Source organism: Humulus lupulus, chromosome 6, assembly GCF_963169125.1.
Source record: "Humulus lupulus chromosome 6, drHumLupu1.1, whole genome shotgun sequence".
Taxonomy (NCBI): domain Eukaryota; kingdom Viridiplantae; phylum Streptophyta; class Magnoliopsida; order Rosales; family Cannabaceae; genus Humulus; species Humulus lupulus.
The window spans coordinates 6349586-6365701 of record NC_084798.1 but is presented as its reverse complement, the minus strand read 5'-3'; positions in this window follow the sequence as shown (position 1 = coordinate 6365701).

Sequence of the window (16116 nt, the reverse complement as noted above, 5' to 3'; positions counted from 1 at the left end):
TGTAAAAATTATATGGAGATTGACCATAGTTTTTTTTATTGATGGTGTTTATTGTATAGCAAATCTCCTATAGATTTTCAAAAAATTCTCAATAATAAGGGTTATTTTAGCCGATTACCCATTTGGATTTTTTATTTTTAAAAATTAACTTTTAGATTTCGTATTTTGTCAAAGTGTTAAAATAAGAATAGAATGATCGATTATTTGAACACTATATATTGGTCGATGACTTATTTTGATCATTTATTTTTAAAAATTAACTTTTAGATATTGTATTTTGTTAAAATGTTAAAAATAAGAATAGAAAAGTTGATTATTTGAATACTATATATTTACCAATTACCCATTTTGACATTTTATTTTTAAAAATTAATTTTTGGGCCATGTATTTATTCAAAAAGTGAAAATTCTTATAAAAAACAAATTATATAAATTTATATTTTCTGTAAGGGTTTACACTATTTTAAACCTTTATTTTAGCCGATTGCCCATTTCGATCCTTTATTTTAAAAAATTGACTTGCACATTTCCTGTTTTGTCAAAAGGTTAAAAATATGAATAAATAGATAGATTATTTGAACCACGTGTATTTTTTATTACACGTGTAGACCCTTTATTATTAAAAGCTGACTTTAGGACTACGTGTTTTTATCAAAATATTAAAAATAAAAATAGATAGATTATTTAATATTATTATTATATATAAATACTTTTAATTGATATATATTATAATTATTATTAAAATAAAAAAGAAAAAATAGATTAGGGGTGCACACGGGTCGGATTTTCGTGTTTTGGGTTCATTGGGTTTGGGTTTGGGTTTTGCGGGTTTCGGGTGGAGAAAAATGGTACCGAAACCGATCCGAAATTTTTGGAGTTTTTCAGGTTTAGGGTTTTAGGTTGGGTTTTGGGTTGGGTTCGGGTTGAGTTGGTCCTAATGGATTTTGGGCCAAAAAACCTAATTTTACAAAAATACCAAATTTTTTTTCAAAAATACTATTTTTTTTTACACTTTGTTTATTTTTAGAAAGCTGATATATTTATTATTTTTATGAGAGGTTAGTGAAAACAATTGATGAATGTGTACAGTAATTAAACTATGCATTGAGTACATTTTTTAAACACATGAAACTATAGTATTACACTTTAGCCATTAAGCTTCTCTCTCTCTCTCTCTCCGAAGCTATAATAAATATAAGAAAACTATTTATACATCAGAAACACTAACATTAGAGGATCGAATACCATTGCATAAGATACCAATTCTTACTGATCTTGTTTCATGCAATAAGCTTAAAATTTAAGAGGATTCCAAATCATGCTCCTATAAATCATGTGTGTGAATGTATATCTATATATCTGGAAAAGAAAAAAAATTAAAGATAAGAAAATAAAATTAAGTCTACCAACTAAAACTGTATGTCTATTCTTATAATGTCGAGGGTTTTAATTTGAAGATTTCCTTCATGCGGGGTAGTTATAAAGCTTGAATTTTTAACACTTTCCCATTAAAACTTTCACATGATCAGGGCAATAAATAAACATTGCCATGTGATTCTAGGTTAAACCAGAGAAATAGAACAGTCTTTACTTAAAGAACAAATAAAATTTAAAATAAACTTAAAATTCAGCACCATACATTGTAATTAAGAAGAAAATCCCCCAAAGTTAAAAAAGGAAAAGCTCAATATAAACTGCAAAAAAATTGTAAGAAAAAATTAGTGAATGTTTCATACAATTGGCCATTTCCATTTTGATGAGCTTCAAGTCTTCAACAGTGATGCCTTTCTCCTTGTCCAGTGGGTGCACCACATCCACCTCTTCCTGATCCAAAAGTTGTTTACTGCATGAATTTGAAATTTTATTTATAAAAAAATGAATAATTAAACAAAACATCAACCCAATAGCAGAAATTGTATTAGCACATGAAGAAAATAATGCACGGTCTAAAATAGAGAATAACGAACTTAAATATCTATTAGTTTGTCTGGCTAGTGGTGGCGTTGTGGTGGCGAAGGGAGGAGACGTGGTTGGCTGGGGGTGGGTGGGTGGGTTTTTCTTCTCTTGACCGTGCGTAAGAGAGAAGGGGGGCTGGTGTGAGTGAGGGAGGCGAGGAAGAAGAGCTGATGGTGGCGGAGGCAGCTCTGCTGAGAAGAAGGGAGGTCGAGCGTGAGTGAAAGAGAAGAAAAGAAATAAAGATTTTTCAGATTTAGGGTTATCATCTTATTTTTCAGAATTTTGGTCGGGTTTGGATTACACCAGAACCCGAAATTACTAAATTTTAAACCCGAACCCTACATGACATATTTCCGATTCGGATCGGATTAAGCCCGAATGAACGGGTTTTTCGAAAATTCGGGTTCTCTTCTCGGGGTTTGGGTTGGGCGAGTTTTGCAGGTTTTCGGGTTTGCGGGTCAAATGTTCACCCCTAAAATAAATAGAGTTTTTCCCTTTATTATTTAATAGCCATAAATTAAAAAAGTACAATAAAAAATGAGAAAAAATTACGTTTATTATTATAATTTATATATATTGTTAATATATATTTTTATAAAACTATTTACGTTTAAATAAAAATCATAAATAATATGAATAAACTATTTTTTATGATAGTGTTTTCTCCATCAATTTGGTCTTGGTGGTTATGAATTGTCCATCAATTTATTAAGTTTGTTATGAAGTTGTTTTATTTTATTTCATTAAAAGTATTTTTTTAAATGAAAATCACAAAACTTTTTCAAGATATCAATAAATTATATCTATCTTCAAAAATAAATTATTATAATAATACCAACTTGAATAATACTCTAATTACTTTTATATTTATTATTAATTATCCATTAATATTTTTAATTAACTATATGATCATTATGAATTTTAATTATGATAGTCTATAATAATTTTGTGATCCCTAATTTTTCTTGTTTTTACACAATCAAACATAGATTTGTACAATCCTAAAAAAAATAGAACCTACAATGGTTGTATTGTACCAAATCACAAAGGCAACAAATCAAAATTTGTTTAATTTTGTTTTTAGTTTTCTTATTATTTTTGTTTTTCCTGCAATAATAATTTTTTTTTGTTGGTTCTTTAAAAAACAACATTAGATCTCCATTATTTTTTTTTTTTTTTTTAAAATGGTACAATTTGGTAGAAACATTTATTCTAGCAATAATTATTTTTTTCTTAAATACTGAACGATTTTGTATAGCCTTTGGTTTCGTATTTTCCTCATGAATAAAATTTAAGAGATGGTATAGAAAGATACCATAACATACAAATCAAAGACACTTGATTTGATGACAGTACCAATGCTTTTGGAGATTTGAGAAAGTATATGATTACAAACAACATCATGTTAATAGTTTACAAAATTTTGTACTAAAAATTTAAAAATATGATTGCAACAACATCATAATCCATTTAAAATTATTGGAGATAGTGGAAAATCTTTCGATTAATGATGCTACATAATCTATTTGAAGATTTATCGATTAACTTATACTTACTAATTTGTTAAAACTTTGATGTCAATTTTTTTCTAACCACCTCCAACAATCTCATTATCACCCACACCACATAAACATCCGACAACATCTAAAACATGATAAAAAATAAGATGAAAATGTTAGAATATAAAGAGCAATAATTTAGAATAAAAAATTTAAAGAATAACAAACATTAATAATTGAATAAATACCCAAGATGATTGTGCTATCATTAACACGTAAATCAATCAAATTTGGAGATATGAATTGGAATTAATTAAAAATTGAAATTGAAAGAGTTTAAAGAGAAGAATATAAAAAAATCGAGAATTTAGAATAGAAGAAAATATGAGATTGATAAAGAATATTTAGAATATATATAAATTCACAAAGAGATATTTATCTATATTTAAATAATAATATCTTATAAATATCTCATTTAAATTTTAAAAATTACATTTATTATTATTATAATAACGTGTATGGTCGTTTTTTCTCCAAAAATAGAGAGGAGAAAACTTACGTAAAAAAATATAATGTGTGAAGAGTTTTTAATTTTAGATATTTATTTAGATAGTTTAGATATTATAGTTTTTTTTTAAATTATTAACTAGTAATCATAAATTTGAAAAAAGAAGAAATAAAAAAATGTGAAAAATTTAGAAAATATAAAGAGTGTTTTTGTAATATCCAACATTTTCATAATACATTTATTTATTATAAATCAAAGTTTTAATACATAAAATGTACAACTTTACAAATTTAAGAAATAGTAATGGAAAAATAGTGTTTAAAATATGATTTTATGTTTTTAATGAGATTAAAGAAAGAGAAACTTGAGTAGTCAAGTATTGGACCCAAATGTCATATAATTTTAATTGGGGATTTTTATGAAATTAAGAAAGTTTGGCTAAAGGGCTTATTTGAAAAGAATTTTAGTATTTTGGGTCCAAGTGTAATTTTTAAAAATAAATTAAAAAAAAAATAAAATAAAATAAAATAAAAGGCTTCAGCCTTTCTTTTTACCCGAGCCCCTCTCTCTCTCTCCCTCTCTCTCTCTCTCTCTCTCTCTCTCTCTCTCTCTCTCTTTGTGTTACTGTTGCCGACGACGCAGGAGTACTTTCCGGCCACCACTTTTAGCCACGCGCCGGACCGTTGGATTCAGAGGCCTCCGAACTATCGACCCACGAGGGAATCTAGAGCTCACTCGCCGATTAAACGCCTCAACCACTCGATTTAAGTTCGGCCACCCCGCGACTTCAAAGTTGCGATTCGGCCACCTCGGGCATCCGTTTGCCGATCCGTCACCACCATCGTGCTCCTCGTGTTGTGGGCTTCAAAACCCAATAACTTGTTCCTACATCTACCATAGTTGGGTGGTGGGCCCACCACGAGCCACCGTAGACTGACGGTCGAAACTTAGTGTTCGAGGTTTCGAAGTACGTTTTGAGTTTCAGAAAATCATCGTTTGACTTGTTGTGGAACCCGATCATTTTGGTATAATTTCTTTAACCTATATATTGTGATTTAATTGTGATTGATTAGAGTAATTGTTATTATGTGTATTTATAGTATATAATTATATATTATTGATATATGGAATATTTTCTGTAATTTACTGGCTGTCTGGGATTATATATATTTTTTATACAGGTTTTGATTTTGGAATTGTCCACTTTATAGCCGTTGTGCTGTCCAATTTTCTAGAAAATATTAGATATTAAATAAAGTATAAAAATACATATTTAATTGATTTTATATTAATATGGAAATTATTATGATTAAGTAATTTTAATTATTATTGTTATTATTTTGTTAAGTAAATCAAGAATACAGATTCATATATATATATATGAAAAGTATGATTTATAGTAAACCTATTATCTAACCATTATTATTGTATATTAATATTAGAATATTAAAATAATATCAAATATTAGTTTCTTACAGTTATTGATATTTGTAAGACCAGTGAATTTTGGAGAAAGTATATTTATTATATCACTGGAATTGATATTATGACTAATTAATAATAATATAAATATTTATATTTATATTATTATCATTATATTGATTATTACAACTTTATGTTAAAAATATGATTTCTTTTATAAAATGACTATTTGAATATATACATCCATATACGTATTGCTATTGAAGTATTTTGTTATTAATATCGAAATAAGTTTAATTATAGACGATAATTATTATTTTTGTTGGGATTATTATTATTATTATCATAAGAGTACATTATCTTATGAGCAAGGTTTAAAGCATTGTTTTATATGAAGAGTTATTTGCATTACGTTGATAATAATTATTATTATCATTTATATAGTTTCTGGTATTGTTAATATACACTATCAATAATGTATATTTATGATTTTGATAGAATTTAATAAATGATGTGCCTTGAATAGGATTTGTATGGATTTGATTGATTGACTCTTGGTGAGGAATTTTAAAATAAGCTAAGGACCTAAGGTAAGTAAATCTCACCTTTTGTGCTTAAGTGTAAGATGCATGACTACATTGATTGTGTACATCTGATGAGTTAAGTATGGTATGATGATGATGCATATGATAAGTATGTGAAAAATGGTTATATGAACACCATAAGGGTGTTGTGTGATATGTAATTGATGAATTCTGTGATATGTGAAAGATGTCTTACTTGGTTAAGAATGATATGAATTATGTGCAAGTATGTGTTCTTATGTTGATGGATATGTGGATTACTCTATGTTCATGATTTGTTATATGTTATGATATATGAAGCGTTTAAGTTTTTAGGCTGGAAACCTTAGACCTGAGCCATAGCTCTACGTTAAGGTATAACAACGCCACCAACCCAAAGCTTCATGTATTATGACTAAAGATGTTTTGAGTTATATGAGATGTGATACAATGCCTTGATTGAATACCATCAACACGAATCATGAACATGAACATTGGCATTTCAGCATCAGCATATATGCATGGCATGTACAGTTATGTGATACATTATTATGTGATATAAGACCATGCATATGAATATGAGAAAAGTTATGAAATGCCTTGAAAAGTCTTATGTAAAGTTAAACATTTTAATGACACAAGGCTTAAGCAAAATGATAATAAGATGTTTAAAAATGGTGCCACTGTTTTGATGAAGCAATCAAGTAAGTTCAGTAAAGAAGAAGGAAGTCTATAAGACTTATAGTGGCTGCCCACTAGTGTGGGCTAGGTCAGAGTTGACCATTCAGATATGTTTGCCATGTTTCCGTCTTTCTCCTCCATATGTGTAATAAGTATGGCAGCTATGGCAACGATGAAATGAGTGTTATGATGAGCCTAGCTGAGATGATGGCTAGCCGGAGGAGAACCCATGGGATTCTATATGATATGTGTAACAAGCCCTGCAGGCATTGGCTGAATCAAACAGTGTGCACAAGTGATATTGGGCCCATAAAAATGTGAAACTAAGAGAAAGAGCATAAAAGTAAAGTTTGAAAGTGCTTGAGCAATAAATGAAATGCATAAGTATATAAGTCAGCATATTAGTATATGTGCACTACAAACTCACGACATTCATGTGTATGTGTATGCATGAGATTTGCTTACTGAGCGTTAGCTCATTATGTTATTTTCCAACATTTTTCCAGGTGTGGCTTTAGCTGTTGAGCAACTTGTGGAGCACGGACTCAGTAGCAATGCAATAATGGTTTAGAGTTTTCATATGGCTGCCTTAAATTTAAAGTATTCATACGTGTAATAATTTCTACTAATAAGTTTATATAAAAGTTTTAAATTTTTCTGTACTTCTTCGTATCATTTTATTTAATTCTTTTGGTCAAGTGCCTTACATACTCGTAAACCCTAGAATTACGAGTATGTGGCAGACGTACCCTACCTTAGGGACGTTACAGTTTTGGAGCAATACTACATCATCTTCTTGATGTCATCCTTTATATAAATATATAGAGATATAGATACAGATACATAGATAATAAATGTAAAAAAAATAGGAATTTGAATTAGTTAATTAGTTTGTTATGATTATAAAAAAATGGTCAAAATAACAACTATTCTCTCGGTTACATATCAATTTTTTTTAATATAATATATGTAAAAATAAATAGGAATTTGAATTAGTTAATTAATGTATAATGATTACGAAAATTGGTAAAAGTATATGTAGAAAAAAGTAGAATAATAAAAAAAATTATATAAGTAGAATAAAAAAATTAGAAAAATTTAGAAAATAAATTGAGTAGTTTAGAGAGATTTTAGAGTGCCACATCAACTCTTTATAGCTCTCATTTATATAAATACTAAGTAGAAGCGTTTGCTTAGTTTTAAAGTTGTAAACATTGTCTACAATTTTAATAAAATCTGGTTCAATACTTTTTTTTAAATATATATATATAGTAGAATGAATTATAGTTCTATAGTATATATAAATATTTATATCAATAATCTATACGACATCTAAACACAACACTGACATAGATGTATATTTACATGGCTGCATGACATATATATAAATTACAATAATATTTAAAAAATAAATTAATAATACAAATAAAATTAGAATAGAAAAAATCATAGTATAGACACTAATATACATGCATCAACTATTTTTAGTTTCTAATGTATCTTACAATATTCTTTGGTGAATTTGATGAAAAAAAGAGCTTCAATCACTTGATAAAAAAAACAAACTACCACACAAATTTATAAGATACAAAATTATATGTATGCCTTTATTATTATTTTTTAAATAAATATGATTTAATTATTTAAATTATCATAAGATATCTTAAAAATATTATATTTTAATTAATTAATTAATTTCTATTTAAGTTTATGTTTGTTCTAGTTTTTGAATTTGACAGTAACAACAAGATATTAGATATTATATGTTTAATATAATATTATTATTATACGTGGATTTTAAATTTAAGTTTTTTGATAGTAGATTATATTATATTATATGTTTAATATGATATTATTCTAATACGTGAAGTTTAAGTTTAATTAAATTTTATTTAAATTATTAAACATATGGTTTTATTATTTTAAAATAATTATCATTGTAAAATATTTCAAAAATACCTTATTTTAATTTGTATAATTAATTATTTATTTAATTTTATCTAAGTTTAAATCATGTTTACAATCTACCGTTAAATATAAGAATATTTTGTTAAATATAAGAATATCCGTTAAAGTTAACGGAAAAAAATAAAAAACCGTTAAAACCAAGAATTTCCGTTATCTATACACTTTTTATATAAAAGAGATATAGATAATAGTCATAAATTTGAAAAAGAAAAATTAAAAAATGTGAAAAATTTAGAAAATATAAAGAGTGTGTTGGAGCAATTTTAGAGTGCCACATCATCTCCTTGATGCTCTTCTTTATATAAATACATTTTAGATAGTTTAGATATTATAGTTTTTTCTTTTTTAATTATTAACTAATAATCATATATTTGAAAAAGAAGAATTAAAAAATGTGAAAAATTTAGAAAATATAAAGAGTGTTTTGGAACAATTTTAGAGTGCCACGTCATCTCCTTGATGCCCTCCTTTATATAAATATATAGATATAGATATAGATACATAGATAATATATGTAAAAAAAATAGGAATTTGAATTAAAAATATAAACTCTCTCTCTAAAGCGACAATTTTCTCTAAACCTATTCTCTCAGTCAAACCTCTCTAGATCTCATGTGTTGAGTACTTCTAGAAAGTCACATAAATCAACATTTTGAATCCTACGTGCCCACACACGTCTTTGTGTGTTTGATGATTGGTCTGGAAGATCAAGATGTGAGCTTTCAGATTACTGGATAGGAAGATCGTTGATTTTGTACAAAAATATTCAAGGACACTTGATAGGCTACCAGAGGTAATTGCTAATATGTTTTGTATGTGATTTAATATATATGATCATGACTGGCATTAATATTTATTAAAATGGGTCCATACATTCCACTACGCACATTTGATTTGATAATTTAATACCAACAATTTGTGCACAGGTTGAGTTGGATTTGGGAGCCTTACAGGTGGTGATTGACTTTTTTCCTTTGGAGCTTGGGGGTGCAGACATAACAGTAGGCATTAAATGGTTAGAGACCTTGGGCAATATGCAAGTGAATTGGAGAACTATCGTCATGTGATTTGAGATGGTAGGGACTTGGGTTACACTGTAAGGGAACTCGAGTTTATGCAAGTCACCAATATCATTGAAGGCGATGATTCAGACAGTGGAACACGACATAATGGGATTTTGGGTGCATTGAAGGCAAAGGAAGTTTCTTTTCAACAACTTTTCAAGGGTTGATGAACGTGGTGTTTAGAGAGTTCTTGCGAAAGTTTGTGTCGGTGTCTTTGACGATATTCGCATCTATAGTCCATCTTTAGAGGAGCTTGTGTATCACTTGGGGTTAGTTTTGGATCGACTGCACCAACACAACCTTTATGCCAATCGAAAAAATGTTTGTTCGCCCAATATAGTGTGGAGTACCTTGGTCATATCATTTCGACTCAAGGAGCGGCGGATGACCCAACAAAGTTGGAAGCAATGGATAAATGGTCAATTCCGAGATCAATTAAGGAGCTACGGGGATTTCTTGGACTTTACGGGCTACTATCGTAAGTTCGTCAAGGGATATGGGCACATTGCTCGCCACTCACGGACCAACTCAAGAAGGATGCCTTTGGATGGACACTAGCTGCTCAAGAAGCCTTCGAATAACTCAAGGAAGCCATGTGCATGCCAGTGCTTGCTCTTCCGAACTTTACTGCACCATTTGTCCTTGGGGTCGATGCTTCTGGCTCCAGATTAGGTATTGTATTGATGCAGAACCAGCGTCCTATAGCTTTTTACAGCCAATTTTTGACACCTCGCGCACGCACAAAGTCGGTTTATGAGCGGGAATTAATTGCAATGGTGTTGGCATACAAAAGTGGTGATCATACTTGTTGGGGCGGAAGTTTCTGGTAAGAACGGATCAAAGAAGCCTCAAGTACTTACTTAAACAAAGGTTGATTGCAACGAAACACTAAAAATGGTTAACTAAGGAGCTACGAGGATTTCTCTGTTCAAACATGCTCTTTATTCTAGATTTGCAAGCTCACATAACATCAAATCCTACTTTGGATAAGGTGATTAAGGAGTTAGAAAGTGGGCGTGATAGTGGGGGAGACTCATTAGTCCAAGGGTGTCTCAAGTTTAAGGGTCGTTTAGTGTTACCTTCGACGTCTTTGTTCATTCCATTGTTACTACAAGAGTATCATAGTAGCAGTGTGGGGGGTCACTCGGGGGTCTTCAAGACATTTTAGCGAATGGCAGCAGACTTGTATTGGCCGGGAAGGCGGAAGGATGCACAAAAGTTTGTCGCTGTGTGCGCCATTTGCCAACAGAACAAGTATGTTGCTTAATCACTGCTGGTTTGCTTCAGCCTTTACCGACCCAGAGCAAGTTTGGGAGGATGTTTCTTTGGATTTTATAGATGGACTTCCAATTTCAAATGGATTTGACTCAATACTAGTGGTGGTCGAATGTTTGAGCAAGTATGTTCACTTTGTGCCACTCCGTCATCCTTTTACAGCCACAACAGTAGCAATGATCTTTGTGCGTGAGATTGTTAAGTTACATGGGGTGCCAAGATCAATAGTGTTGGACATGGACCAATTTTTTTTTATCCTTTTCTGGAAGGAATTATTCAGATTACAGGGAACATTGTTGAAGCAGAGTACGTCATATCACCCACAGTCCGATGGCCAAACGGAGGTGGTGAATCGTTGTTTGGAAACTTATCTCTGTTGTTTTGTTAGTTCCAAACCCAACCAATGGTCCAAGTGGCTTCCGTGGGCTGAGTATTGGTATAACACAACGTTTCATTCTTCAGCGGGCATGACTCCATCTAGACCTCTCTACCACCATGATCCACCCCCTTGGTCCATTTTGAACAAGCAAGCACTCGAGTTTCGGCAGTGGAGCATAATCTGCAAGCTCGGGACGACATACTCTGCTTGTTGAAGCAAAACCTCTAGCGAGCACGACAAAAAATGAAGTTTCAGGCAGATCGGAAGCGCATGGACATTCAGTTTGCAGTGGGAGACATGGTTTATGTCAAATTGAGGCCTTATCGACAAAGGACAGTGGCTAAACGATTAAACAAGAAGCTGGCGCCTCGTTTCTTTGGATCATTTCCAGTCACAGCTCGCGTTGGCATGGCAGCCTATCGACTCCAACTACCTCCGGAGGCATCCATTCACCCAGTGTTCCATGTTTCCATGCTTAAAGGGGCCCTTGGTCCAAATCAGCATGCCACAACATTACCATCAGGTCTTACAACTGATTTTGAGTGGATTTTGGAACTTGAATATGTTTTGGAAATTAGAAGAGGGACTCACAAGACGCCCCACAGGCTCTCATTAAATGGGCCAACTTGCTTGCATTTGAGGCAATTTGGGAGGATCTTGGGGTTATACAGGAGCAGTTTCCTCACTTCCACCTTGAGGACAAGGTGAGACTTCTGGCCGGTGGTATTGATAGACCGCCATTGACATATGTGTACTCATGTAGAGGAAGGAAGGGAATAGCTGGGGTTGTTGTACAGGATAAGTAACTCCTTGTGGTTATTAGTTTGTTATGTGAGTTGGGTAAGTGTGTGGAGAGGTACACGATATTAGAGTGTGGTGGTGTATAAGAGTAAGAGCATCTCCAATGAAGTGTCAAAAAGCTGGTGTAATGCTATATTTAGCACATCTTAGAAAAAATATGACTCGAATGGTGTTCCAAAATGTGTGTCAAATTTGGCACATGCTAAAAATTGTGCCAAATTTGGCACAAAATATAGCATGGGCCAAATTTGATACATCAATAAATGTTACTTTTTTATTTACCATATTACCACTAATTATTATAATTGAGTAGTTGATAATTAATGACCAACCATACATCATTTTTTATTCATTTTTTTAATGACAAATTTCTTGGAGTACATAATTTAAATAATAAAAAAATTAATTTTTGTAAGTTCTCAATAAATATTATTAACTTTTTTTTAATGTTAATTTGCATCTTATGTATTGTAGCACAATTACAAATATTGGACCAAATATAACATTAACTCATTTTTTGTGCTAAATTTGACACAAAATTTACATCTTGCATTGGAGATGGTCTAAAGTAGTAAGCTCATTTGTAAGTGTGAAGAGTTTAGTGGAAGGTGTAACCCATCGAGGGAGAGTCGACCAGGCTCTCGAACATCCTGGTGTTGCAATAGAGATGCATTTTTCTTTCATTTTTCCTTGTTCTTTGTACTATTTGGCTAACCATTTGACAGGTCTATCTTATCACCATGTTGGTATTGTTCCTTCCAAGTGATTCTCTCCAACATCTACATATTCCAAAAGAGTGCATTGTGAAGCCATTGAGCTTGGGATTGCTCCAAAGAGTTTGTTGTTATCCAAATTTAGAGCTATGATCAATTTATTCAATTGCAACCAACAATTGGGAAGGCCTCCAAATAGTAGATTATTGGAGAGATAAGAAATGATATACTACTCTTGTTCTTTGTCACATTTTCATTATGTAATAATATTTTTTTTAGCAGTGCTCATTATTACATTTATGTACATTAGTTGTTATTTTACACAAGTCTTGCTTCTTTTTAATTTCCTCTGTATTAAGTTATTTAGTTAGTTTTACTAATTCTGTTTCATTTTTTATTTCCTCCCTGAAGCCTATATATTACAGGCTTCTCTTTTCATGTAATCAGAAATTTTCATTTTTATCTAATACAAGATTTTAATTTAGCTTTTGTTCTATATTTTTCTCCGCATTATGGTATCAGAGAGGGAAAACAAATTTTCCCAGTGATTCTCCTCAACTGCTCATCGTGTTCTTCTCTCCGACGACGCAGTGCCTTTCCACCGACTCCGACGACTACTTCTGCTACATCGTCTTCTTGCTTAAACCATGTCTACGATGCCTCCGACTGGTGACCTAGCTTCATCTTCTCTGGATAACTCCCCTGATAATGATGCTAGCCATCCCCCATCTCAGGCAACCTCACGCCCAGAGGCACGGTCTCACATGAAGGAGTAAGTTGCGGTGATGTCATGTTTGGGGCTGCAGTTGTACTAGAAGTGGTAGCTGAGGTAGATTCTTGCTGCAAGGGGTTAGTATCTGAAATATTGTCTCTAGTAGGCACAATATCAATGTGCAAGTTAAACAAATCACTTTATGGCCCTGGCCAATCTTCGCGGCAATCTGTCTACGGCACTCCTCTCTGAAGGTTTTAGCCAATCTCAAGCTGACTATACCTTGTTTACTAAAGGCATGGATAGCTCTTTCATTGCTCTCCTCGTCTACGTCGATGATATTATTATTACTGGACCAGACTTATCTAGACTTCATTAGCTACAATAGTCCCTTCATCAACAATTCAAACTTAAAGCCTTAGGTCGTCTCAAGTACTTCCTTGGCTTTGAGATAGCTCGTTCACCAGCTGGTCTATTCCTTTCTCAGAGACAATATACCTTACAACTTCTCCAAGATACAGGCTACTTAGGCAGCAAACCTGCTTCCACGCCCATGGACCCTCGCATAAAACTCGATTCCACTTCCGGTCACCCCTTATCTGATCCCTCCCAATTTCGAAGACTCATTGGTCGTCTTTTATACCTCACCCTATCTCGGCCAGACATCACCTACTCAGTACATCGTCTCACCCAATTTATGTCTGCCCCTAGAACACCTCATTTACAAGCTATACATCATCTCCTCCGGTACTTAAAAGGCAAACCGGGTCAAGGTCTATTATACCCTGCTACCTCTTCTCTTAACTTACGTGCCTACTCCGATTCAGACTGGGCTTCTTGTCCAATAACAAGACGCTCCACAACTGGCTTTTGCATCTTTTTGGGAGATTGCTTAATCTCATGGCGTGCAAAGAAGCAACCAACAATATCCAAGAGCTCTGCAGAGGCTGAGTACAGAGCATTGGCTGCCACTGCTAGTGAGTTAACTTGGATTCAATACCTTTTGAATGCCTTTCAGATTCCTCAAACTTCCCCTACCTTCATTTACTGTGATAACAACTCAGCCGTCCACATCGCCAATAATCCTACTTTCCACGAACGGACCAAGCACATTGAGCTAGATTGCCACTTCATCAGAGACAAAATTCATGCTTCCAAAATCCGTCTGGCTTCTGTGAGCAGCCAACACCAGCTTGCCGATGTTTTCACTAAGGCACTGCCCTGTATACCACTTTATAGTCACATTTCCAAGATGTCTGTGTTTGATATACACAGTACATCTTGAGAGGGGGCTATTACATTTATGTACATTAGTTGTTATTTTACACAAGTCTTGTTTCTTTTTAATTTCCTCTGTATTCAGTTATTTACAGGCTTCTCTTTTCATGTAATCAGATTTTTTCATTTTTATCTATACAAGATTTTCATTTAGCTCTTGTTCTATATTTTTCTCCGCATTACTCATGATCTAATAACATTAATTAACATTGAACGTACTGTATATTCTTAAAATAAAACATAACATTGGCCAAACTCGAATAGGGGCAGAGAGATTAAACGACATGATCATATAATAATAAATATTATACTTTAATGCATCGAGAATGATGGTCAAACTCATCAAGAGTTGCATTGTCATTAATTCAATATATATTTATAATCAGGCATCCAGTTCTTTTTTAATTCCAATAAGATAAATTAATTGCAGCAATTAAGTTAATAATGAGAAATTCAAATGAGGATTAAAACCTTTCAAATAACCAAGAAAATAAATTATTTAAATTCTTGCGACTGTTGAGCTCTTCATGCATCTTACAAGTCTGATACTGAAGTACTATAAATATTATTGAACTATACATATATGTGATAATCTTCAATTAAATTGTCTCATATTTTATTGATCGTTTTTCTCAATTCTTATATGATATTTCTTCTCAGTAAGAATGGAAGTATTTCACCATTGTTGGGCTGAATTGATACAAGAAGCACTGGTATTAATCTTTACAAAGTTACAATTACGAGACAAACTTCGCTCAGTGCCACTCGTTTGCAAGTCATGGAGCAAAGTTATTGCCGGGCCTGATTGCTGGCATGACATAGATTTTGAAGAAATGGATGACTTACTAGATCTTGATGATTCTTATTATGTTTACACGGTTATAGAAGACCTTGATGAGTTCAGAACCGCTGATGTTATCAAGTCAATGCATTTTCCATTGTTACTTGAAATGTTGGTAAGAAAAAATTCAGGCCAAGTTCACTCACTTTCTTGTGGTGGTTTGCTCAATGCCCAAACATTATCTCTAGTTGTTGACCAGTAAGTATATATAGACATGTCACTTAATATATATGCATATTGTTAAGTACACGTACATATATATATTCACTTCTGTTAAATATTGCAGTGCCCAATCACTTCGGACATTGAAGATGCCAAGGACTGATTTGAGCAAAGATTCAACAATAGTTGAAACTGTATTAGCTGTGAGACTCTCCTCATTCTTAGTTCATTTGGATATAAGTAAGTGCTATGGAATAGGAGCCTCAGCTATTAGGGCAATTGGCTATAACTGTA